Genomic DNA, 24,016 nt, shown 5'->3' on the forward strand with positions numbered 1-24,016 from the left:
TTCATCAAAGTATAAAATTCAAAGGAAAATAATAAAAAATAAGGGAAGGAAAAAGAGAGGAGGAAAGAAAATATGAGGTACAAGAGAAGAAAGAAAAATAAGCATTGACTTCTGATTCTTTTTAGCACAATACAAGATAACAACATTCAGCCTCAACTTTTTACTTTTACACATTAGTATATACTAGCCATTTCTAAAACAACAAATCTATCTAATCAGCAAAACCAAAGTCAAAGTTTCATTTTTTTTCATCACAAGCACAAAATCCAGAAGTGATTTCCAAATAAAAAACATAGTATGTTCTCCTCTTTGAATAAAGCAATCAATTTAACCATTTCCGTTTTTTCTTTCTTGCTGTGGAAATAATCTATATTTCTGTTTGCACTTAATAACCTTTATAAACTATCACCATTGTCAGATGAAGCAACCTTACCACTTTCAATCTTCCCCAGTAATCTTGAAAATAGGAATTGATGGATTAATTTAGTCACTCTGAAGTCCTTCTGAATTAAACGAGGCTTAATTTTATTGTCATGACTAATTTTTCTGTATGAAATCAGGAACTTCATCCAATCCCAATCCATCATTTTTAACAAGATCAGTTTAACAATCATAGAACCTTTGAATAACAGAATAACATAAGCAAACCCCTGCTAAATTGGCCTGTCTAGTCCAGCAGCCAGTTTTCATAGTGGACAACTGCACAAGGACCTCCCAATCCCAGCAGACAACCTTCAAAAGCAATCACACTATCATGAAAGCTAATACTGTAGCTATTGATCCCCATGACTTCCATGAATTGGTCCAACTCCTTTTTTAAGACAGCTAAGCTGCAAGCCAGCACCACATAGTGTAGTAGCAAATTCCAAAGTCTAATTACAATTACGATACTGTGGAAGATGTTTGCTATTGCTCAGATTTGTTGAAGAGTGGAGCCCCAATAGCTTTGGAGTTAGCTTTAATAACCAAACATCATAATAGTGAATTCCAAAGTTTAATTAAAATTATAATGCTGTGGAAAATGCTTTGCTATCACTCGTATTTATTGAGGCACAACAGCTTTGGGGTTAGCCTTCATCAGGAGATGTGAAGTTTTCCCACTGGTTGATGCCTCTTACAGAACAACTTTCGTTATTATTAGTTTTAAAATAAATCCCCTCCTACAACTTTTTATAGAGACAAAAGATAATTCAAGTGCCACTCAATCCTTACTTTATGAAAGCATGTGATTGAGCTCCCAAATATTATTTTTAGAGAAATAAAAAGTTTGCTTTTGTCTGAAACAATGATCCTGTCTTCCCATGGATAGCACAGCTTGGTTTCTGGTAAAAGGCTTATTATATAAGTACAAATTTCCCACAAAACTTACATGAACTACAAACTTTTTCCTCCTGTTTTTCTTAACAGAGGGAAATAGTACCCCCTTTACAAAGTGCAGGGGAGAGATTTATGTTGAAAGTTGGTTCCAAAGACTCTCTTTTGTACTTGATTCCACCACCACCACCGCCCCCCACATTTCTGCAAGGCAAGAAACTGAAATCCCATGATTACATTTCAAAGAATTGGCTTTTTAGTGGTGCTGAACATCCACATTTCCCAGTTGTTCCTGGTGGAACTACAGATCATTTATAAGATTCTGTCAAATCTGAAACATGAATCTATGTCCAGTTTCCAATATTTTATTCTCCTTCTGCATTATGCTGTGCATGCACAAACATGCCCTCCCACATACAAATACCCTGCCAATGTGAACATATGAACAATAAGGTCTTTTGCACATTGGATAAAAAAGAGAAGGGATAAGGAGGAATTAACCTGAATTCTCATAAAGCCACAAAATAATTTTTTTCGCCAGAAGTTTCATAGGTAGGGGTCTAACATAACATCAAACTAGAAATATATCTTTTGAATATGTCGCAGATCTTCCACTTGATCCTATTAACATATTCTTTACATGAAAGTATATATACTTAATAACATTTTAAACTCTGTGGATTTTTTGCATATGTACAATTTTGATGGCTGGAAGTGAAGAAATCTTAAGAAATCTCTTGTTGAAATGAGGGAAGAGAGTGCAAAAGCTTATATTTTAGTCTTTTTTTTAAAAAAAAGATTATGTCAATAGGCAATACCAATTCAGAACAAATAGGAAAAAAATTGAAGTAGCAGCAGCTGTGATCTTTCTAGATACAGCGGTACACAGGAATTGTGTCTATAGGTATAAAATAAAAATACCGTATGTCTATTTCTTGTGAAAAAGATTATGATAGATCTATAAAAATAATAAAGTTAAAGACATCATACAGATAACAAAGGCACCTCTTGCCAACACTGTGGTTTTTTCCCCCACTTGTGCTGTGTGGCTGTGAAAACTGAACCATGAGAAAGTCTGAATGAACAAAAATAGTATCTCTTTGAATTGTAGTGCTAGAGAAAATTGTTGGAAATATCTTGGATTCCAAGAAGAACAAATAGCTAATATTAGATTGCCCATCAAATTGCTCACTGGAAGCACTAACAATGAAGCTAATGCTTAGATATCTGAAATGAAATGAAGAGTTATAAAAGACTTTGATGCCCAGGAAAATGGAAGGCAATTGAAAAAAAAGGTATGTAGAAGACAAGATATGTCCATATTATTACTGATGATACAAACAGGTCATGAAGTCCCAGAAATAGCTGAATAACTCAGAAGTCACTGAGCAACAACTAATGTGTTTGTATGTATGTGCACAAAGTCAGTTCTATTAAGTCAGTTCCCCATTAATGACTTTTCCAAATTGCTAGAAAATGGACCTTTTCCATTTTTCCTCAGTCTCTCCAGAAGAATATTCCTGATAAAGTTGTATAAATTCCTTAAAAGAGGTATTTTGGAGCTATCATCTAAGAGAGCTTGTTAAAGCAGCTGTATTTTTTCCAGGTATGTGCAGCAGGTTCAGAAACTACTCTTACCCCCACTTTTATACGTATGCACAATTATTTAATTTACAAATAGTCGTGCATGGTTATGAATGCAGAGGCATCTGGAAGAAGATGTGGCAGCTTGTCAATTTGAAAAGCACCCTTTTCTTTGTGGCATTATGGTCCACTTTTAAAGATGGGTGTGATGTTGACCCCAGCAACTGGACTTCATAAATGTCTTGAATATCAACTTACTTGTAAATACATATGTTATGTACTGAGCTTTTGGGGGTTTAATCACGTGTGCTTCTGAAGAACTAACGGTTCTCCAGCAACCCAGACAGGACGTCTCCAGTCCTGGCAGAAGTTAACGTGGTGGGAATAATGGGTTCAATCTGATTGGTTGTTCAGAGCATGTGGACTATATATATTGTGCAACGTTACCCCAAAGCCCCAGTACAGTACAGTCTGAGTTACAATAAAGCTATGATTCTTCTGTACTCACCTGCCTGGCGTCTTCCCTGCTCTTCAGAACCCACAACACAACAGTGGCAATGAAGGTGGGATCCTGCTTCACCTTAAAGAGCTGAACTCGTGAGGGGTCGGCTTTACGTGCTGGTGGAAAGAGGCATCTTCCCCCCCCTCTCCCTCAGCTGGCTAGCAAACTACGCTAGTGGCTATTTGCTCAGAATTACCCGTCTGAGCTCAAGAAGCAGGATCAGAAATGCAGGAATTAGTCAAGATGTCAAAGGTTGGCAAATTAAGGGAGTTCGACATTCGCCACCCAGAAGAATGGCCGTCCTATCTTTCTCAAGGCAAGAATTACTTAAGGGCAAATCAGATCACTGAAAATGGGCTCAAAGCTGCAACGCTGCTATGAGTCTGTGGGCCAGCAACGTTTGACCTCACAGAAAACCTGTTTGCCCCCACGCCAATCGAAGCAGTATCATTTGCTGACCTCAAACAAAAACTTAACGGACATTTTAAGCCAAAAATGTCAGAAATGGCATGGAGATTCAAGTATGACTAGAGGGTACAACGTCCAGGAGAATCGACATCAGAATACATAGTGGGCCTGCACCAGGCTGCGCGTCTTTGCAAATTCTCAAACCTTGAAGAACGCCTGAGGGATCGGCTCGTTTGCGGCCTCAGAGACAAAGCCCTCCAACAGACACTATTTGCCAGACCCAATTTAACATTCTCGGAGGCACAAGACGAAATAATGGCCGACAAAGCAGCCGGAGGAGCTGTGCAAGTAGTGCAAACTGCCAAACCTCTCAAGGTCGAAGAAACCATTCACCACGAGGTCACTAAATTTGGCAGTGAACCAGCAGTGGAAGAAGAGATGGAGATAGACAAGCTACAGAAACAGCCGGGCACACAAGAACGCAGAAATCAACAAAAAGAAAACACTTAAAGGCAGTTCTTTTTCCAAGATGTATGGGGTGCAGAGGCAACCATTCCCACGCAAACTGCAGATTCTGTATGGCCACATGCAGGGCCTGTGGTAGGACCGGACACATCACGGTCGTATGCCGGGCTCACCAGAGAGACAGACAACCCAAGCACCAGTCGGGGGAACTGACAAGGAGAGGTACCGGGGCCCAGGGTCCAACCAGTGTGGTTTTTTTCAAAAGCCGGAGAAGTATTTGCCACACAGGAGCTCATCGTCCCCTTAAATCTAAACTTTCAGGGCACCTGGATGTCATAGTAGTAGTGGGTCAGAGAACAAGTCTTATAGGACTTGACTGGTTTGAGGCTTTAGGAATTCAGATAACAGGCATCAACCGAACGCAGGGTACTGACCTCAGAGCTGTCTGTGAAGAATACGCAGATGTGTTTGATTCTAAGTTAGGAACTTATACCGGCCCACCTATTTCGTTTAAATTAGACCCCAATGTAATACCGATCAGAGTCAAACCGCACAGAGTTCCTTTTGCATTAAAACATAAAATCGATTCAGAAATTGATAAATTAGTAGAGCAAGGGGTATTACAGCCTGTTGAAGGGGGACAGTGGGAGACCCTTATCGTCACCCCACTTAATCCAAACGGAGAGGTTCACATTTGCGCAGACTACAAATGTACCTTAAACAAAGCTTTAAACCAGCATGCCTACCCGGTTCCAATAGTCAGCCATATTCCAGCCTCTTTGCAAGGGGGTGCCATTTTCGCTAAGCTCGATTTAGCGCAGGTGTATCAACTGCCAGTAGACGAGGCCACAGCAGCGGCCCAAACAATAGTGACACATAGAGGAGCTTTCAAAGTCAAATGGTTGCAGTTTAGCGTAAGCGTAGCACCAGGGATATTCCAAGGGATCATGGAACGCACCCTCAAGGGCATTCAAGGTGTTTGCCTGTATTTTGATGATGTTCTCATTTCTGGAGAATCCACAGAAGTATTAGCAAATAGGCTCAGGGCTGTCTTACAAAGACTTTGCGATGCGGGCCTTAAACTGAAAAAGAATAAATGTAGTATTGGGGTCTCATCAATGGAATTTTTGGGGTTCTGTATCGATGCCAGTGGAATCCACCCCGCAGAATCAAAGGTAAAGGCCATCAAAATGGCTCCTAGTCTTAAAAACAAAGCAGAATTACAAGCATTTTTGGGTTTACTGAACTTTTATCACACATTTCTACCTCATAAGGCAGCTATAGCAGAGCCCCTCCACAGGCTACTCGATAAGAAAGCTGTATGGCAGTGGACTAGTGTACATGAAAAGAGTTTTCAGGACCTTAAGGCCCTCTTATCAGAAAAATCCACAGTCACTCATTACATAGAGTCTAAACCTGTATGTCTTGCATGTGATGCATCTCCTTATGGGGAGGGGGCAGTTTTAAGCCACATAGAAAAGTATGGGGAACAAGTTCCCATAGCATTCTATTCCAGAACTTTATCTGCTGCTGAACGCAATTATGCACAAATTGACAAAGAAGCCTTAGCCATAGTGGCTGGGGTCAAAAAATTTCATGATTATTTATATGGAAGAAATTTCACTGTGTACACTGATCACAAACCCCTTTTGGGATTATTTACAACAGATAAACAAACCCCCCACATATTATCCCCAAGGATGCTCAGGTGGTCTATATTTCTGTCTGCTTATAAATTCAAGTTAATTCACAAACCTGGAAAGGAAATGGGCCATGCAGATGGCCTCAGTAGACTACCACTGCCACTTACAGATCCTGACTCAGCTCCTGCTGCAAGAATATTATCCATACAAGATTTGCCTGAGTTCCCTCTCCATGCTGGGGACATTGCTGCAGAAATGGCCACAGATAGAATTCTAAGCAGAGTATTGTCATGGGTATTCACAGGATGGTTAGAGAAAAGTCCAGGCCCTGAATTCCAAAGTTACTTTGTTAGAAGGCATGAATTGTCTGCACATAAAGGATGTTTGCTTTGGGGAAACAGAGTCATTATTCCCTCAGTATTAAGAGATAGAGTATTACAGTCCTTGCATGAAGGACACCCAGGCATAGTGCGCATGAAAGCATTAGCTAGAAGCTACCTTTGGTGGCCAGGTTTAAATAAAAAATACATAAAATAAATAAACCTTTATTGTCAAAGCACAACATGTGTACATTGAGATTAGCGGAGTGTCCCCCTGTGCTCTCTTTCCCCAACACACAGTGACAACAAACCCTCCATCCTACCACACCATGTGAACCAACTACACCACACACCAGCCTCCCAAGTCAATTCTGCATATGTTCACAGAGATTATGTCCCATTTAAAAGCCTAACAGCCCACGGATAAAAGCTATTTTTAAGCCTGTTGGTACGGCTGGCTATATTCCTATATCTCCTACTGGATGGTAGGAGAGCAAAGAGATACCGTCCAGGGTGTGAGTCATCCCTGAGAATCTTCCTCACTCTTCCAAGGCAACGAGCCCTGGCGATGTCATCCAGTGGTGTCAGGGAACAGCCCACAATGTCTTGTGCTGTGCTCACTACCCACTGTAATACTTTCCTGTCCGCGGCTGTCAGACCAGCATACCAAACCACAATACCATACGAGAGGACGCTCTCTATAATAGACCGGTAAAAGAGGGTCATTAGCCGTTGTTCTACCCTGTTCTTCCGCAAGACCCTAAGAAAGTGAAGCCTCTGTTGGGCCTTTCTAGCCACCTGGGTTGTGTTAACTTTCCAGGTCAGATCTTCACAGAGGTAGACTCCCAGAAAATAAAAGGAGGAAACTCTCTCTACACAGTCCTCCCCGATGTAAAGTGGGGCAGGTTCCTCCTTTTTTCTCCGGAAATCTAACACCATCTCTTTCGTCTTGCCAATGTTTAGGTGCAAGTTGTTGTTACTACACCATATGGATAGTTTTTGTACCTCCGCCCTATATGCTGTCTCATCCCCACCTGTAATAAGACCCACCACAGTTGTATCATCTGTGAACTTGATTATCGCAGTGGATGGGTCAGATGATACACAATCATAAGTGTATAAAGAGTACAGGTAGGGGCTAAGCACACAGCCCTGTGGTGTGCCGGTGCAAAGCTTCAGGGGGGTGGACAAAGCAGACCTGACCCTCACTGTTTGCAACCAATCCCTAAGAAAGTCTTGAATCCAATCGCGGATGGTGTGGGAGAATTTCAAGTCAGTCAGCTTCTCGATGAGAATGCTCAGCAAAATGGTGTTGAAAGCTGAGCTGTAGTCAACAAAAAGCATCCTGACATAACTTCCAGGTCTCTTGAGATGACTTGCTACAGAGTGTAAAGCAGTAGCTATGGCATCGTCTGTCGACCTATTTCCCCTGTAGGCAAATTGATGTTTATCAAAGTCCAGTGGGAGGCATGTCCTAAGATGTTGGAGAACCAATCTTTCGAAGCATTTCATGACTACAGACGTTAATGCAATAGGTCTGTAGTCATTCAGGCACTCAACTGCAGTTTTCTTGGGGACTGGGACAATGGTAGCTGCTTTCAAGCACAATGGTACACATGCCGTTTGCAAGGAGATGTTAAAAATCCTTGTCAGGACCCCTGCTAATTGATCGGCACAATTCCTGACCACTATCCCCAGCACCCCATCTGGGCCTGCGGCTTTGCTGGGATTCACAGCCTTCAATACAGCTCTCACTTGATGTTCACACAGGGTGAATGGCTGAGAGTCAGAAGGCTGGCCAGCAAAGGCTACGGGGTCTGGTCTTTTAACCTCATAGCGGGCGAAGAAGATATTCAGCTCCTCAGCCAATGAGGCATCGGTGTTTGCCATGCTCCTCGCGTTTAGATAAGGCTGTTGAGGAGCAAGTACATGGGTGCTATATCTGCCAAAGGTCAAGGCCTGAAATGCCCCAAGCACCTGTCCATAGATGGGAGGAGACTCATACTCCCTGGTCCAGGATTCATATTGACTATGCTGGGCCTTTTCAAGGACAGATCTTCTTGGTAGTAGTGGATAGCCACTCAAAATGGCTGGAAGTAATTTTGGTTCCTAATATGACTACTGCTAGGACCATCCAGGTGTTGAGAAAACTCTTTGCTACACATGGGCTACCTGATGTCGTGGTTTCAGATAATGGGGCTCAATTTACTGCTGCTGAGTTTCAGGTTTTCCTCAGAGCGAATCTAAAAAGACATGCCACATCTGCACCTTTCCACCCATCGTCGAACGGGCAAGCTGAATGGATGGTGAGGACCACCAAGGACGCCCTCAAGTGCATCATCACAGGGGACTGGCATCATAGACTGGCAGACTTTTTACTCTGCCAACATTTTACACCCTGCACAGCTACAGGTAAAAGTCTAGCAAAGCTTCGTTGGGGTAGACGACTCATCACTAAACTAGATAGACTTCATCCAGACAGAGTGGCGTAAGATGCTTCTCAACCCAACCCCCCGAGGGGGCTACAGACTGGTGATTTGGTCTGGGCCAGAAATTATGGGCCTGGACACTATTATTATTATTATTATTATTATTATTATTATTATTATTATTATTATTATTATTATTATTATTATTATTATTAATTTAATTTCTATACCGCCCTTCTCCCGAAGGACTCAGGGCGGTGAACAGGGCAATACATAAAAACAAGATACAAAAATTAAAAATTATTAAAAAGTAATTAAACAGTGCCCATAATAAATTAATACAGATTAACAGTTAAAATCCATTTATAAAATCCAACCCCATCCCATCAGGCCAGGCCAGCTTGTTCAAAGAGATGGGTTTTAAGATCGCGCCGGAAGGAGCGGAGATTGGGCGCCATCCGGAGCTCGATCGGAAGATGGTTCCAAAGATCCGGTGCACCCACAGAGAATGCCCTCTCCCTGGGGGCCACCAGTCGGCATTCTTTGACCGGTGGCACCCTGAGGAGGCCCTCTCTGTGGGAGCGTACTGGGCGGAGGGAAGTTGACGCCGGCCGCAGGTGCTCCCCAAGGTATTCCGGACCCATGCCATGTAGGGCTTTGTAGGTCATTACTAACACCTTGAATCTCACCCGGAAGACAACTGGTAGCCAATGCAGCTCGCGGAGCAGAGGTGTGACATGGGAGTGTCGGGAAACTCCCAACACAACTCTCGCGGCTGCATTCTGTACCAGTTGGAGCCTCCGAGTGGTCTTCAAGGGTAGCCCCATGTAGAGAGCGTTGCAGTAGTCAAGATGAGAGGTCACGAGCGCGTGAGTGACCGTACGTAGGGCATCCTGGTCTAGATAGGGCGGCAACTGGCGCACCAGGCGAACCTGGGCGAAGGCCCCCCTAGTCACTTGTGGGTCCCAGGACAGGTGATTGACAAAACTGGACCCCTATCTTACACAGTAGAGGTGGAGGGAGGGCGACTGGTCAGATGGCATGTTGACCAGTTAAGGAAAAGATTTACAGAACGGTCACTAAGTGAGAACTTTGGCACAAGTCCCTCCATAGTTCTCCAGCTGGCACACAAGCTAGCTCTCATCCGTACCACCAGTATTTTCAGCACACAGAAGAATTTGAGTCCGAGGAGGACCAAGACAACTCTGAGGTGCAACATGGGACCCCTGATCAGTCGGATCAGCCATGCATCAGTGACAGCTGTGCTCATTATGCTCCAAGTCTTGACTCTGGGGTGGGCCAACCTGGCAAGGCCAGCCAGAGCAGTTCTCCGTCTTCAGATTCTGCAGCACAGGAGAACATGAATTCACATGGCATGCCAGATAAGTGGGTAGACCACAAAGTGGTTGGAACCCCAAGGCATTCCTCACGGCCACACAAACCTCCTGCATACCTTACAGACTATGTTGTAAAATAAAGGACAATGTATTATGTAAAATGATTACCAGTTCTTAGGCATGCCTGCTCATTTAAGATATTTTTTTGATTCTTTTGTTAATCAGCACCAGAGTTGTGATGCATTGCATACTGAAAAGGGATTAACAGAGGGCGAGTCTTTTCATCGAGACGTTCTTTAATTTCTTGTAGCTATCATAAGGTACTGTTAGGTACTGTAACACTACTGGCAGAACAGCAGAACTGTCATTAGTCTCATTGCATGCAGTTGTGCATAACACGTCCAAGAAGGTCGCGTTATGAATCTACTACCTTGAATGGGGTCAAACATTCACTTATATATTGGAAGTTGGGAGTGAATTGAATTCTTTAAACTTGTAAGCTTTATATTATTTGTTCTTAAAAGGGGGAGGGGTGTTATGTACTGAGCTATTGGGGGTTTAATCACATATGCTGCTGGAGAACTAACAGTTCTCCAGCAACCCAGACAGGATGTCTCCAGTCCTGGCAGCAGTTAACGTGGTGGGAATAATGGGTTCAATCTGATTGGTTGTTCAGAGCATGTGGACTATATATATTGTGCAACGTTACCCCAAAGCCCCAGTACAGTACAGTCTGAGTTACAATAATGCTATGATTCTTCTGTACTCATCTGACTGACGTCTTTCCTGCTCTTCAGAACCCACAACACAACAATATATATTATTTCCTATTTCCATTCCATTCTATTCCATTGTGTTGATTTTTTTTAAAGTTATAGCTCTCTTATTGCCCATGTTAGCTTTTTATTTCTTTTTAAAAAAATCTTGTGCAGGATCAAGGACTCAATCAATTCAGATTATCCCAGGGGTGATTTAGAGAAAATCCTAGTTTCTGAAGCTTCAATATGAGCCCTCAAAGTGGTTCAGATAATCTCTGAATACTCATAATAAAAATCCCTTTTGTGCTGGTCACTTTAAAAAACTTTGGGGAAGAGACTTCCGGTTTTGCGCCATAGTGCACAGCCGACGGATTGCAAAGCTCCGCACACACGGCTGGTTTTGACCTGCCAGGGGACCCTAAATGGGTCTAAGTCACCCTGGAGAGGCGACAAAGAAGGAGCCCCCTCATGGATCATGGAATGAAGGCGGTCAATTCATTTGATCTAGGGAAAGCTCTCCAACACAGCGCTCTTGGAACTGGGTGAGAATATCGATCTTATCTCTTCTATTTTGTAACTGATTTCCTGGAAAAGGTCCCCAAGAAGCAAAAAATCCTCCAAAAGTGAGAAGAGATGGGACCACAACCCCACCCTTTCATAGATGGAAGCGGTGACTTAATTTTTATGGGGGACAGAAAAATATTAAAATAAACTTAATAATAGTACAGTCTGGATAAATCTGAAAATCATGAAAACTGTTAAGACTTTACATCTGAAAGAATATTGATGAAACTACAAGAAAATAACTTAAAAGTTTGTAAATGAATGGCTACTGACCCTTAGTGGAGGCTTAGAGCATAGAACAACAGCTGCATAGACACAGAAATTGGCAAGATGCCCAGAAATAAAGAACAACTCTTCCTTTGAACCTCAGTGGCTTCTCCAAATAGAGAACAGCTGGGAACAGAGGAAAGAAAACATACTGGGCTACCTACTACAGAGTGAGAAGGATATTTGTTTTAAAAAACTGCTGACCTTCTGGGATTATAAATACTCACTGAGCTGTGATTTCTAAGCTCAAGAATTGTTTGCAGAGAAAGAAAAACCTTGACTTTTGGCTAATCTTCTAGGGGGGAATTTACTGGAAAGCCTCTAGGTGGTTAAACATTCTGGACTCTAAATCTGACTGGCTGATAATTGCAAGACTCCTGAATAGAAGAAATATTATAAAATACTGCTTTTAACAGTGCTTTGATGATTGGAAACACATTGGATTGTAAAAACCATATGTAAAGTTAAGAACTATACAAGATTTGGTTGTTTGGACCTTATGATTGGCTGGTCTGACAAGGCAAATTACAGAGACTATGGTACCAGTGAAAGCCTATCTGGAGGCAGGGGGAGAGACAAAATGGATGTTACATACCTGTCAAAAAGTGGCAGGAAACCACACCTAATATCTCCTTCTGAAGGCCCTAGCCTGGAACATCAAAGATCTGCAGGAACAATAGTTCAAGACAAGGCAAATATTTTCCAGGAGGAAATATATTGCAATGCTGTGACAGAATCAGAGGATAATGGTTCAACTTATGATGAGATTAAAAATAACTTTGACAACATAAATGAACATATCTTTAACTTAAACCTACAATTAAAAAACTCTCAGAAAATGATGACAAAGAATTAACAAACAAACCAAATAATAGAATACAAACTAGAGGGAAGCTACAAATGAAGAGAACCACACTCTAATACAAACAAAAGAAAACTTGCAAGATCTTCCCACAACAATGGAAATGGGAAAGATATCTTATTTTTTGAAACTTCAAAATAAACTTAAAGATAGGAAAGAAGATCTAACAAAATGGATTATAGAACATCCAGGAGAATTATTAGAGTTTGGGAGACAAAAAATGTACATTCTACCTAACTTGTCTTTTCTATTCTCAACAACATTCACAAAAGTACAGGAAGAATCCCCTGGCAAGCTGAATACTCTGATTTGGAAAACTACTTTGAAAAAGAAGAAGACAACACACTGTTTACTAAGCACTAAAGATTGTTATTGTTAAAAATCAGTAAAATATTTTTTAAAAAAAACTTTGGCGAAGGATATCTTTTTTTAAGACTTAAAAAGAAAAAGGTGTCTTAACTTGGGATATGGAAGAAAACTATTTGGTTTATATTTAATGTAAATGTATGTAATTTGTACTGCCTGGATCCCAAAATATGGCTATATTTCAGTATTTGTTTCATTTCCCAATTTCACAGTGTTCATTCTCTAATTATGAAAAAATTGTGTATAAAATGTTTGTATGTGTGTCTATGTTTGGTCCACAGGAATGCATATATTGATGAAAATAACATACGAGAACATGTTGCACAATGGAAAAATTCCATTAGGGGAAAGATATGCACAAATCTGTGAGATTTTTCATGCAGACTCTTTTTTAAAAAATTACAACACAGAAACAAATTAAAGATAGAAATACAGAGAAATCACTGAAAATAAAAATGACAGGTTGATTTGTCACATGTTCCCTCAGTATTTGAATGCAGTGACCACAGGCTTTAACCAATTAACCAAGCAATGTTTTTTTTTTTAAAAAAAAGTTAACTTCAAGCAATTATATTTTAATTTCTTAATCTGTTTTTAAACTACCGTATATACTTGAGTATAAGCCGACTCGAGTATAAGCCGAGACCCCCAATTTCACCCCGAAAACTGGAAAAAGTTATTGACTCGAGTATAAGCCGATCCGCCGTTCTGCAAGCCTCCGCCGCCGGCGGAGGCTGGATCCGCCCTCTGCAAGCCTCTGCCGCCAGCAGAGGCTCGATCCGCCATTTTGCAAGCCTGAATACACAGGAATACCCTGTGTGGCCGCGGCTCTCGGGGAAGCCCTGGCTGTCCGCTTCCTCGCTCCACGCTGCCATTCGGGGCCCGCGCGTTCCCCGGGCAAATCGCGGCGCCCAGCAGGCGAGGAAACACGCCCGCTCCAGTCGCCCCCCCTTCCCTCAGGAGACGCGAAGCAAGTGACCGCCCGGAGCTTACCGAGGACTTCCGCGCGGCCGAGGCTTCGGTGCTTCCAGGATCGCGCGCACCTCTCCCAAGCCGCCGCCGTCCGGAGACCTGCCGAAGTTTGGGGAGGTTTGGCGAGGTGCGCGCGCACCTCCCCAAACCTCCCCAAACGTCGGCAGGTCTCCGGACCTCCGCGCCCTGCCTGCCTGCTTCTTTCCGCTGCGGAAAGAAGCAGGCAGGCAGGGCACGGAGGTCCGGAGACCTGCCGACGTTTGGGGAGGTTTGGGCACCTGCCTGCTTCTTTCCGCAGACCTTGGACGTCTTCTAATCCAATACTTTGCCCATGGCAGGAGATCTATACGATTCTGGACTTCCTTTGGGCTTGAAGGGATGGTCATAGAAAGAATAACAGAACAGAATAATAGAGTTGGAAGGGACTAGGAGGTGCTCCAGTCTAACTCCCCACCCAAGCAGCAGACCCTGTATCACGTCAGACAAATGGTTGTCCAATCTGTTCTTAAAAACTTCCAGTGATGGAGCACCTATAACTTCTAGAGACAAGTTGTTCCACAGGTTAATTGTTCTCACTGTCAGTTTTCCTTCTAGGTAAGGATTTGTAGTGTTCCTTGTGAAGGGATATGATCTACTTCTTTATATTTTGAATTTCTGTACTAATTCCCACTATCCTATGCTAAAGAAGAAAATCACTTTCATGTTATACACTGTATTACTGTATGGCAGAAAGATAAGCATGATCAGAGACAGAATGTAAAAGATACCAAAAGAAATATATTTGTAAGAAAACAAAAAAACAGAAATCCAAAAGGTGGAGGATGGAACTAGAAGTAAAGCTATACTGGACCTAACTCTTACTAATAGAGAAAAAGTGATAGAGGGAGCTGAAGTTGCCAGAACCTTGGGTGAAAGTGACCACATCATACTGGAATTCAATATAATGCAAATACAAGCAACAGAAAATAATCCAACCAGAGTCTTAAACTTTAAAAGAGCTGATTTTAACAAACTCAGAAAGAACCTAGGAAAGATTTCATGGATGAAAATTCTAAAGGGGAAAACAACCAAAGAAATATGGGCAACTCTGAAAAATATTATCATAAAAGCCCAGTCTAGCACAATACCACTGAAAAAGAAAAATAAGAAATTCAAGAAGAAACCAGCATGGCTGGACAAAGCTCTCTCTGACAAACTGAAAAACAAAAAGGACAATTACAAAAAATGGAAAGAGGGACACATAACTAAGGCTGATTACCAGCAGACAACCAGAACATGCAAAGATGAAGTCAGGAAAGCAAAGGCTTAGAATGAATGAAGATTTGCAACAGAAATCAAGAACAATACAAAAAACTTTCTTTCAACATATTAATAACAGGAAAAAAAGTCAAGGAAACTGTAGGTCCACTAAAAAGAGAAGATGGCAAGGAAATAAGAGGCAGTAGGGAGAAAGCAGAGCTGTTTAACTCGTTCTTTGCATCAGTCTTCACACAAAAATAAATTAGAGCCCAAGATACAAAACAAAAAAAAATACTGCAAAAGACAAACTAGAAACAAAAATTAAAGTAAGCAAGAAAATGGTAAGAGAGCACCTAGCCAACCTTGATGAATAAAAATCACCAGGACCTGAAAGATTACATCCCAGAGTTCTGAAGGAGCTGGCAGATGTTATCTCAGAACCATTGCACCATATCTTTCAAAAATCCTGGAGCACCGGGGAAGTACCTGAGGATTGGAAAAGGGCTGATGTGGTTCCCATTTTCAGGAAAGGGGGAAAAACAGACTACATCCAAATGGGGAGAAGTAAGCAGTGGGGTACCACAAGATTCTGTCTTAGGCCCAGTACTCTTTAATACCTTCATAAATGACTTAGATGAAGGGATAGAAGGGGAACTCATCAAATCTGCAGATGACACTAAACTGGCAGGAACAGCCAACACGCCAGAAGACAAACTCAGGATCCAAAAAGATCTTGGCAAACTTGAACAATGGGCCCTATCCAACAAAATGAATTTTTATGTGGAGAAAAGCAAAGTTTTACATTTAGCCAGGAAAAATCAAAGGTATAAGTACAGATTGGGCAAGACCTGGCTCAAAAACAGTAACTGTGAGAGGGACCTTGGAGTCCTAGTGGACGATCACTTGACTATGAGCCAGCAGTGTGCAGCAGCAGCCAAAAAAGCTAACAAAATCCTGGGTTGTATAAATAGAGGCATAGAATCAAGATCATGCAAAGTATTAGTGCTGCTTTATAAAACCCTAGTAAGACCACACCTGGAATACTGCAACCAATGTTGGTCACCATACTACAAAAAATATGTTGAGATTTTAGAAAAAGTTCAGAGAAGAGCAACTAAATTGATCAAAGGCCTGGAGACTAAAACATATGAAGAATGGCTGCAGGACTTGGGTTTGGCTAGTCTAAAGAAAGGAAGAAACAGGAGTGACATGATAGCAATATTCTGGTATTTGAGGGGCTGCCACAAAGAAGAGGGCATCAAATTATTCTCCAAAACACAAGAGGGCAAGACAAGAAACAATGGTTGGAAACTGACCAAAGAGAAAAGCAACCTGGAATTAAGGATAAACTTCCTAACAGTGAGGACAATTAACCAGTGGAACAGCTTGCCTTCAGAAATCGTGGGTGCTCCATCACTGGAGGTTTTTAAGTAGAGACTAGACAGTCACTTGTCTGAGATGATATGGGTTCTCCTGCTTGAGTGGGGAGCTGGTCTAGAATACCTGCAATGTCCCTTCCAGCTCTATTCTATTCTAAATAGAGTGGTGTATTCAGTGCATTAAGCCTTGCTTAGGTACAGTTACAAATACTTTAAGTGATACTGAGAATGAGGGCTAACTGGAAGTGTTCTGATTTTAAAAGAGAGAATAGTTTAATTCTGGGATGAAGTTGGTGCTTTAACATCTAGAAATTCACCAGACCTATTTAGCTGTCAACTGAATTAGTCTGCTCAAAGCTGGAAAATATAGTATACTTGGAGTTTGTAAGAATACTTAAATTTTCCTTTTGTTGGCATATTTAATAATGATGCTAAGAAACATCTATTCCTGCTTGATTTATTAATTTTTTTGAAACAAAACAAAACATTTCTTTTTTTATATATAAGTTTTATTGATTTTTTAAATATTTACATATACATGTATTTGTGAAGCAATACGGTGGTTGGGTAGTCAAAATAACAAATAACAAGTTGTAAATAGTTCAGGTTACATCAACAGGGATTCCCTCTCTGATTCCCTTAGTTATCACATAGTCCAAATAGTCAAGTTAATACACTTCTAGTTGTAACCTAGTCAATTAACAAAAATTTTCAATATATTTTCACTAATACATATCAATATCCTGTTTTTAAATTTTATCTAATTGCAATAGAATATTCTAGAATAGCCTATAATATACAAAAGGAAGCTTAATTTTTGGGTAACCCACAATTCCCTATTTCACTAAAGAATATTTCTCTTGTCTACAAAACTTAAATTGTTCATTACAAAACATTCTTATGTTTTACCATTAAAGTCTAGTTTTCATCTTAACAAATCACCAATTATTAGAAAGATATTTTTGTCTTAACCATTCAACAATTATTAAAAAAACCATCTTTTATATATAAAATTCTAGATTCTATAATATAGTTCAAAATTAATAACTAATATATTTTATGTCATCTTAACCGTACATCAAACCGTACATTAAAATACTATATTTTGATATATCATTCCAAATTCTATAATATAGTTCAGAATTATATTCTAAAAGCTTACTTTTGTTTTCTCTTACAGATCTAAAACCTAATGTAAAATCAGTTATATTTTTTTAGAGATTCCCCTTAATCCATTGAAAGGTATTTTTATACTCTATCTTTAGGAATCCCAAAAAAGAAAAAAAGTTCAGTTTTTAAAATCTAACTCTTGCCTTCCTTTTGTGCCAATCAGGCTTCCCTTTTGGCATCTTTAAATTCTCAAATGTATCTCCCTTTCTTCCTATACCCCTTATTTGAATCCAGAGAGCGTATCCAAATGTCAATTTTTCAAGGAAAGTGTCCCCTTTGTAACCATTGTAGTTTTGCTTTGATAATTCAGTTTTTGATGATTGATGTAATATAGTTGTCATTAGATCAGTCAAGTCTTTTTCTTCTTCCAATTCTATCTGGCTTAGGTAGAAAGTAGTAGCTGGTGTTATGGTTGTCATTTGATTAGTTGAATTCCCAATATAGTGTATTTAAAGGCCTTTAGTGTCATCACTTTTAGTATTGCTTTCTTCAGGTGCTGTTGCTTTTTGAGTGGTAAGTTTTGTAGTTGCCACTGAAGTTTGGACTTTAAGATTTTCTGTAGGTTGCATTTGTTGTTCTTTGTTGTTGTTATTTTAGTGTTAGTTTCCACTTTTTCTATTTGGTTTTGGATTATCTTTTTCTCATTTAAAGTCAAAATTTGATTTGGTGGCTTTAACTTGTCAGATTGTTCTTGCAGTTTGGCTTTAATTTGCTCTGTCATTGCCAAAATCATGTCCAGTATCAGTTTATAGTCAGGTGGTGGGATATATTCATCCATTGTGTTATTGTTTGCAGCTAAATCTTCAATGGAGACTATTTTAATAAGAGTCAAAGATTATCTACCTCCGAAAGAGTTATTTTCAGTGCCAGGTGTTCCCACACTTATCTTTAAAAATAATGTCAAGGACAGCTCTGTTATTCAGTCAGCTCTCACAACAGAAAAAAGAAATTTACTTGCTGTACCAGGTTTCACCACAAGATGTCATCAATAACATATAAAATGCAATGTAAAAACTTTTTTTTCCAAATTAATATAGAACTTTTGTAGCATTAGTCCAATTTTTTTCCTTAATTCACAGCTTAGAGAGAAAATAGGATAGTGGATCCCCAGCAAAAATAGGAGCTTTTTAGTAAATACAGATGAAATCTTTAATTTCTTTGCTGAATTACTTGAGTTTCTTTTAAAGCTTTAAGGCTTTAAGATTTGTTCCCAGAGTCGATATTCACCGTTTTTTCAAAAAATGGGAAAAGAGATTTTCAGGAAAGTCCCACAGGAAGATGGTTAAGGAAATAGGAAAGGTAAAGGCTCACCCAGGTCCTCCAGATTGCTTCTTAGTGCTAGGTAGTGCTTTTGGCTTTTGGCAAGGAGCAGCTTAGTGATTGGCCATCTTTATGGCCGGTCTCTTCTTCTTCGGGCCAAAGGAGATTGTCCCGGACTCAAGCGGAGGGCTGCCGCCCTTCCGTGATCGCAGGGAAGGCCTCCTCGTGGTAATCGCCCCTCCAGGGCGATTTTTGACCCTTTTCAGGGTCCTCCAAAAAAGAAAGAGCGGACGGCAGGAAGCAGACTGTTCCTGCACGTCCGGAAGTGCCGCGCGTGCAAACTGGAAGCAAAAAACAAAACATTTCTTAATGGTGAACCATATATAAGTAGTCTTTGACTTACAATGATTCATTTAATGACCATTTGAAGTTACAACAGCACTCAAAATGTGACCTATCACCATTTTTCACAGTGGCCGTGGCAGCATCCCCATAGTCACGTGATTTACATTTGGATGCTTGACAAGTGGTTCATATTTATGACATGCAGTTTCCTGGAGTCATGTGCAACCTTTCAACAAGCAAAGACAATGGGGAAGCCAGGTTCACTTAACCGTGGTACTAATTCAACAACTTCAGTGATTCACTTAAGAAATGTGGTAAGAAAAGTAAAAATGGGGCAAAAGTCACTTAAGAAATTTCTCACTTAACAAGATAAATTTGGGGCTCAATTGTAGTCATTAGTTGAGGACTAACTGTAACTATGACATTAATTTTTTAATGTCCTATTTTCCTAGCAAGTTTCCATTTTCTTTAATGAAATTGAATAATTGAACAAAGAATCATTCTCAAGCTATTGTTGTGTAAGTACAATAACTAACTCCATTGTTTGAAGAAGCATTTAGCAAGCAGCCTGACTTTCTCTCTCAATAACTTAAGAGTATTGCCAACTATTTCATATAATATCCATACTGAGGTGGAAACACTGACTTGTCAGACACTGGTAATGATATAACCAATGCGAATGAGGTTCTTGATAATGTTATTTTTTAAAAAAACTTGGTTAAAAACTGGAAAAAAATGGCAGCTTGACCTTGTTGTGTGGTAGATGTTTGAGCCATATTTCAATGCATAAAGAGGACAAGAAAGTTGCACAGGACTTTCATAATCTGGCTATCTTACTGCCAAAACCTTGAAAGAAAAAGGACCTTTAGTTGGGGCTTGAATAGATTGTAAATTGAAGCTTATGGGTCAAAACTATTTTATGTTATCTTCTATTTTATGTTTGTATTATTCTTGAAACAGCTGAGTTTTCAGACCCTAACCTTTAACAAATAAATGCTGCTAATCAACAAATGCATTAAACACAACCATGCCCAAGGGACCATAACTAACTGCTGAAATTTGCATTCTTACTATAATTTTTCTCACCAAAGCAAAATCCTTGTGTAAAATGGAAAGTGTGCCTGCAGATTTGGGGAACAAAAATCTGGAAGACCTTTAGATGGCAACCCAAGTGTAAAGAAAATGCTGCTGCCATCTAATGCTCATCCAGATTTGGATAAACCTGGATATATAATTGTTGTTTTTGCCTGAGTAGCTTTTCGAGGTGGTATTTTGCAAGAAGGATCCTTCTAGGAAAGTAACATAACAGGCTAAGAACTCCCTGTTAACATTTAAAGCCTATTCTCAGTGGAAGCAGGAAACTTTCTGTCATTATTTTTTCACCTTTTTAAAAAGCAACAAGACTTGACCTTTGGATCAAAAAGGACATTTGCATACTTAATCTAGAAGTAGCCTGCAGCAGCACTCCAACAGATCTTAAAGTCTTGTCTGCTTGTAAAAAAAAATGCTTCTCCTAATTTCAATTTCATCTCTCTTCTGATATTAATAAACAATAGCAGATTCATAATACATTTTAGGCATATCTCTGTTAACCCTATCCAGAAGAGAAAGGAAACAGAATCCTGAGAATTAGAGTTGGCTAGCACTTGTTATTACAGCTGGCAGAAGGAGAACATTCAGAGCACCAAGTACAAAGAAAAACAGAAAGGTTAAATCAAACATGAGTTGCCAGAGTTGTGGAAGGAAATGGCAGCCCTGTTTTTCGTGACAACATGTTTCACACTTCTTAATTCATGTACTGTATTTTTAAAACATTTTCTTAAATGCCCTTTAAAGCCTTCCAAGTTGCTTTGCGGCAATAAAATGTAGAAAATACACATTGTTCAAACTCTGGCCTGGGCATTTCATTTTACAAACACACAACATGTTGAAAAAAACGTGTCATATAGAGAAGCATTCCTAGGAGGAATCAAGGAGAGAGAGGGCAAATGACAAAAGCAATGTTGTACTGTCACAACCCAAGTTCTGGTCTTCTTGGATGTGCCTTGTGACATTGACACCTGTAAAGGGCAGAATTTTAGTCGAAAGGTGTGATATTGCTTTTGTCATTTTGAAGAAAGCCTCAGGTTCCTATGGATGACTCTGATCATGTGGACTCCAAAGGAAATGCTGGATTTGGAAAAAGATTTGGCCTTGTTTGGGACAAAACTAAGTCTCCTGATCAGATAATTTCCCCCTGTCATGTAGGCCACTTATCAGAAGATTAAAAGTCCCTTTCGGTGACTGAACCAAGATCATTGAAAAAAGAAATTTTATAAGGACTGTGGCCACTTTGCTTTCTGTTCTTAAAGTTACCCTGAAGGTTGAGACAGGCACTGAAATAAGGGTGGGTGAAAATAACATGAAAGGGAAGAGGAAGAGGAAGGGGAAGGGGAAGGGGAAGGAAGCGACAGTTTCCAAGCCTCCAATGTGATGATGGGAGAACTAAAAACATGTCTGCTAGAATCTAGATGATAACTATAGCCTTCCAAAACTATAAGCTGCAGCAGACAAAGTTTAGTAAATTGCTTGGCACAAAGAATGGCTGGTTATTTCTGTTATTTGAGAAAGACCAATATAGTCCCATGCAGGCATTACGCTAACTGGAGCATTCACGTGTTTGCTTCACCTTGCAAACATTGTTCTAAAATGATATCAGCAGAAGGATAACCTTTCTGCATGTCATAGTATGTGGATAAAGCTATTAGATATCTTTCCTGCAATTGTGGACTATGGCATTTTTATCTGATTGTTCCCAAAGCAGCTTTTCTCCTTCTCTCTCCTTCTAGTCTACCAAGGTCATTCCCACACACCATTGCACCTAGAGAGCTAGGTTCAGAGATGTGTGACACTTCTTCCATTACCCACACATTGCAAGAGCAACCTCTTATAGTGTGATTTCTATCAACTCCATTTCCCTTTCCTTAGCTCCGCCCTCCCATTACCTGTTCTGGAACCAGGTGTTGTCTAATTAACAAGACATATATATAATTAGCTTGCAATGGAAATGCAAAGCAGGAGGAAAATAGAAAATACATTTCTGATTAATATCGATCATTTCTAAAGTGCAAAACAGTGTTCTACAATTGAAATTATTATTTTTGTCCTTCAGGAATTTTAGCTCTTCAAGATTTTCCAGATCAGGAAGCAGACATCATAAGAAGACTGTTTTACCCTTTTTGTTTTTGTGATAGTTTGTGATGGTTTATGAATATTTCCCTCATGCCCATCTCCAAGGTCCTCTAAAAGAAATTACAAACACTATCAAAAAGTAACAATAAAAATTAATTCGTTGGTTTTGCCAGTTAAATGAAATAAACAGATTTTTCCCCCCAATTTTCCAACAATGCTCCAGAGTCTAAAGTTTGTCATGGATAAAATTAAGAAAGCTGTATTACATGAATATGGATTTGAAGGTTAGTTGTTGACTGGGAAAAGAGCAAAATATGATGGAAACAAAATGTATGAAAATAAACTGAACACAGAGTAAATGATTTGGCACTGAGCAGAGAGAGAAGAGAGAACAGAGAGAGAGAGAGAAAAAAAAAGTCTAAAAGAAATTGGAAAAAAAAGCCAGATTATACATAAATGGTGAAAAATTAGAGCCAGTAGTTGAACTGATGCACTTCAGTAACATGTTTACTAAAAATGGTGAAATGAATGGCAAGATTTTAAGGTGCACGTGTTCTGGTTGCAGATGTACATGTAATTCATAAGAAAACAGGGAGCTTTAATTGAAAGAATTGAAAGTGGCTGGGTTCTAAAAACATGCTTCTGCCCATTTGGTTATATTGAAATGAGAGCTGAGAGAGGGAAAAAAGCATAAAAGTGAGTTGAATGCAGTGGGAATAGGATACTTAAGAAAAGTAAGCTGTAAAACAAGAGCTAGACCAAGAATGAATGGGTGGTGAATGAATGTAGAGTGAATTCAAAAGTGAATGATGGAAATAAAATATGAAAAGAAAGACATTGAGGTGGCTTGGTGGTTTGGTAAAATAAAGAGAATGAATAAGACTTGAATTGCAAAAGCAAATAATATTTAGAAAAAGTAATGGGTGGAAGGTTTAAAGAATAAAAGGCAATGCATGAAACAGTATGTTGACTGTTGAAACAGTGTGGAAGCAAATATGATTTGCAAGGGTAAAATGGTATGCAGAAGAATAGCAAATACTTTTTTATATAAAGTAAATCAAGCTGTATTTTTTTCTTTTTTTCCTCAAACCTTTAATTTCATTGGCTGATTATTTCTTATTCTCCCTCTGGATTTTGCCATTTGCTATTGTGACAGATCAGTGCTACCTTGAGTTTTTCAGAATATGTAGAACTTTTAACTGACAGTTTTACAGGTCTTAAGTTTCCTTACATTTCTACCTTTGACTCTTGGCTTTGATTTCCATTTTACACTGATCCAATCAGATACAAAAAAGCATAGCGTGGTACAATATAGTCCCAATGTCTCTTATTTCATTCCAATATGTAGTTTAATATAGTGTTAAGCATTCCACCTGTCATGTGGGAGGCTGGGACTCAATACCTTGACAGTGACTCACGTCGTCAAGTCCTGCTCTGTTGATTCATTGTGGTCATGGCAGGGGTGGGATATATATTCTTGAGAGGGAGAATGAAGAACACAGAGAGCATCATTCTCCCATTAGGATCACTTATGGTAGGAAGATTATCCCAGTTGCCCATTAAAGCTAACAGGCACATATAGTGGTCATCATAGATAAATAAGTTGGAGGAGAATGGGAGAAGACAGTAGTGAGCTGCTCCTATATTTCATTTTTATTTAT

The 24,016-nt window shown here is 39.8% G+C and overlaps 1 protein-coding gene across 1 annotated transcript in view; it reads right to left on the reverse strand.

Moving 5' to 3' along the window:
• Positions 1–24,016, reverse strand: part of EYS (eyes shut homolog) — a gene marked incomplete at both ends in the record, with an annotated part of 674,316 nt that overhangs the window by 373,133 nt on the left and 277,167 nt on the right. The window lies entirely within an intron of this gene.

The sequence above is a fragment of the Vipera berus genome (genome assembly GCF_964194415.1).
Source record: "Vipera berus genome assembly, chromosome: 1".
NCBI lineage: Eukaryota > Metazoa > Chordata > Lepidosauria > Squamata > Viperidae > Vipera > Vipera berus.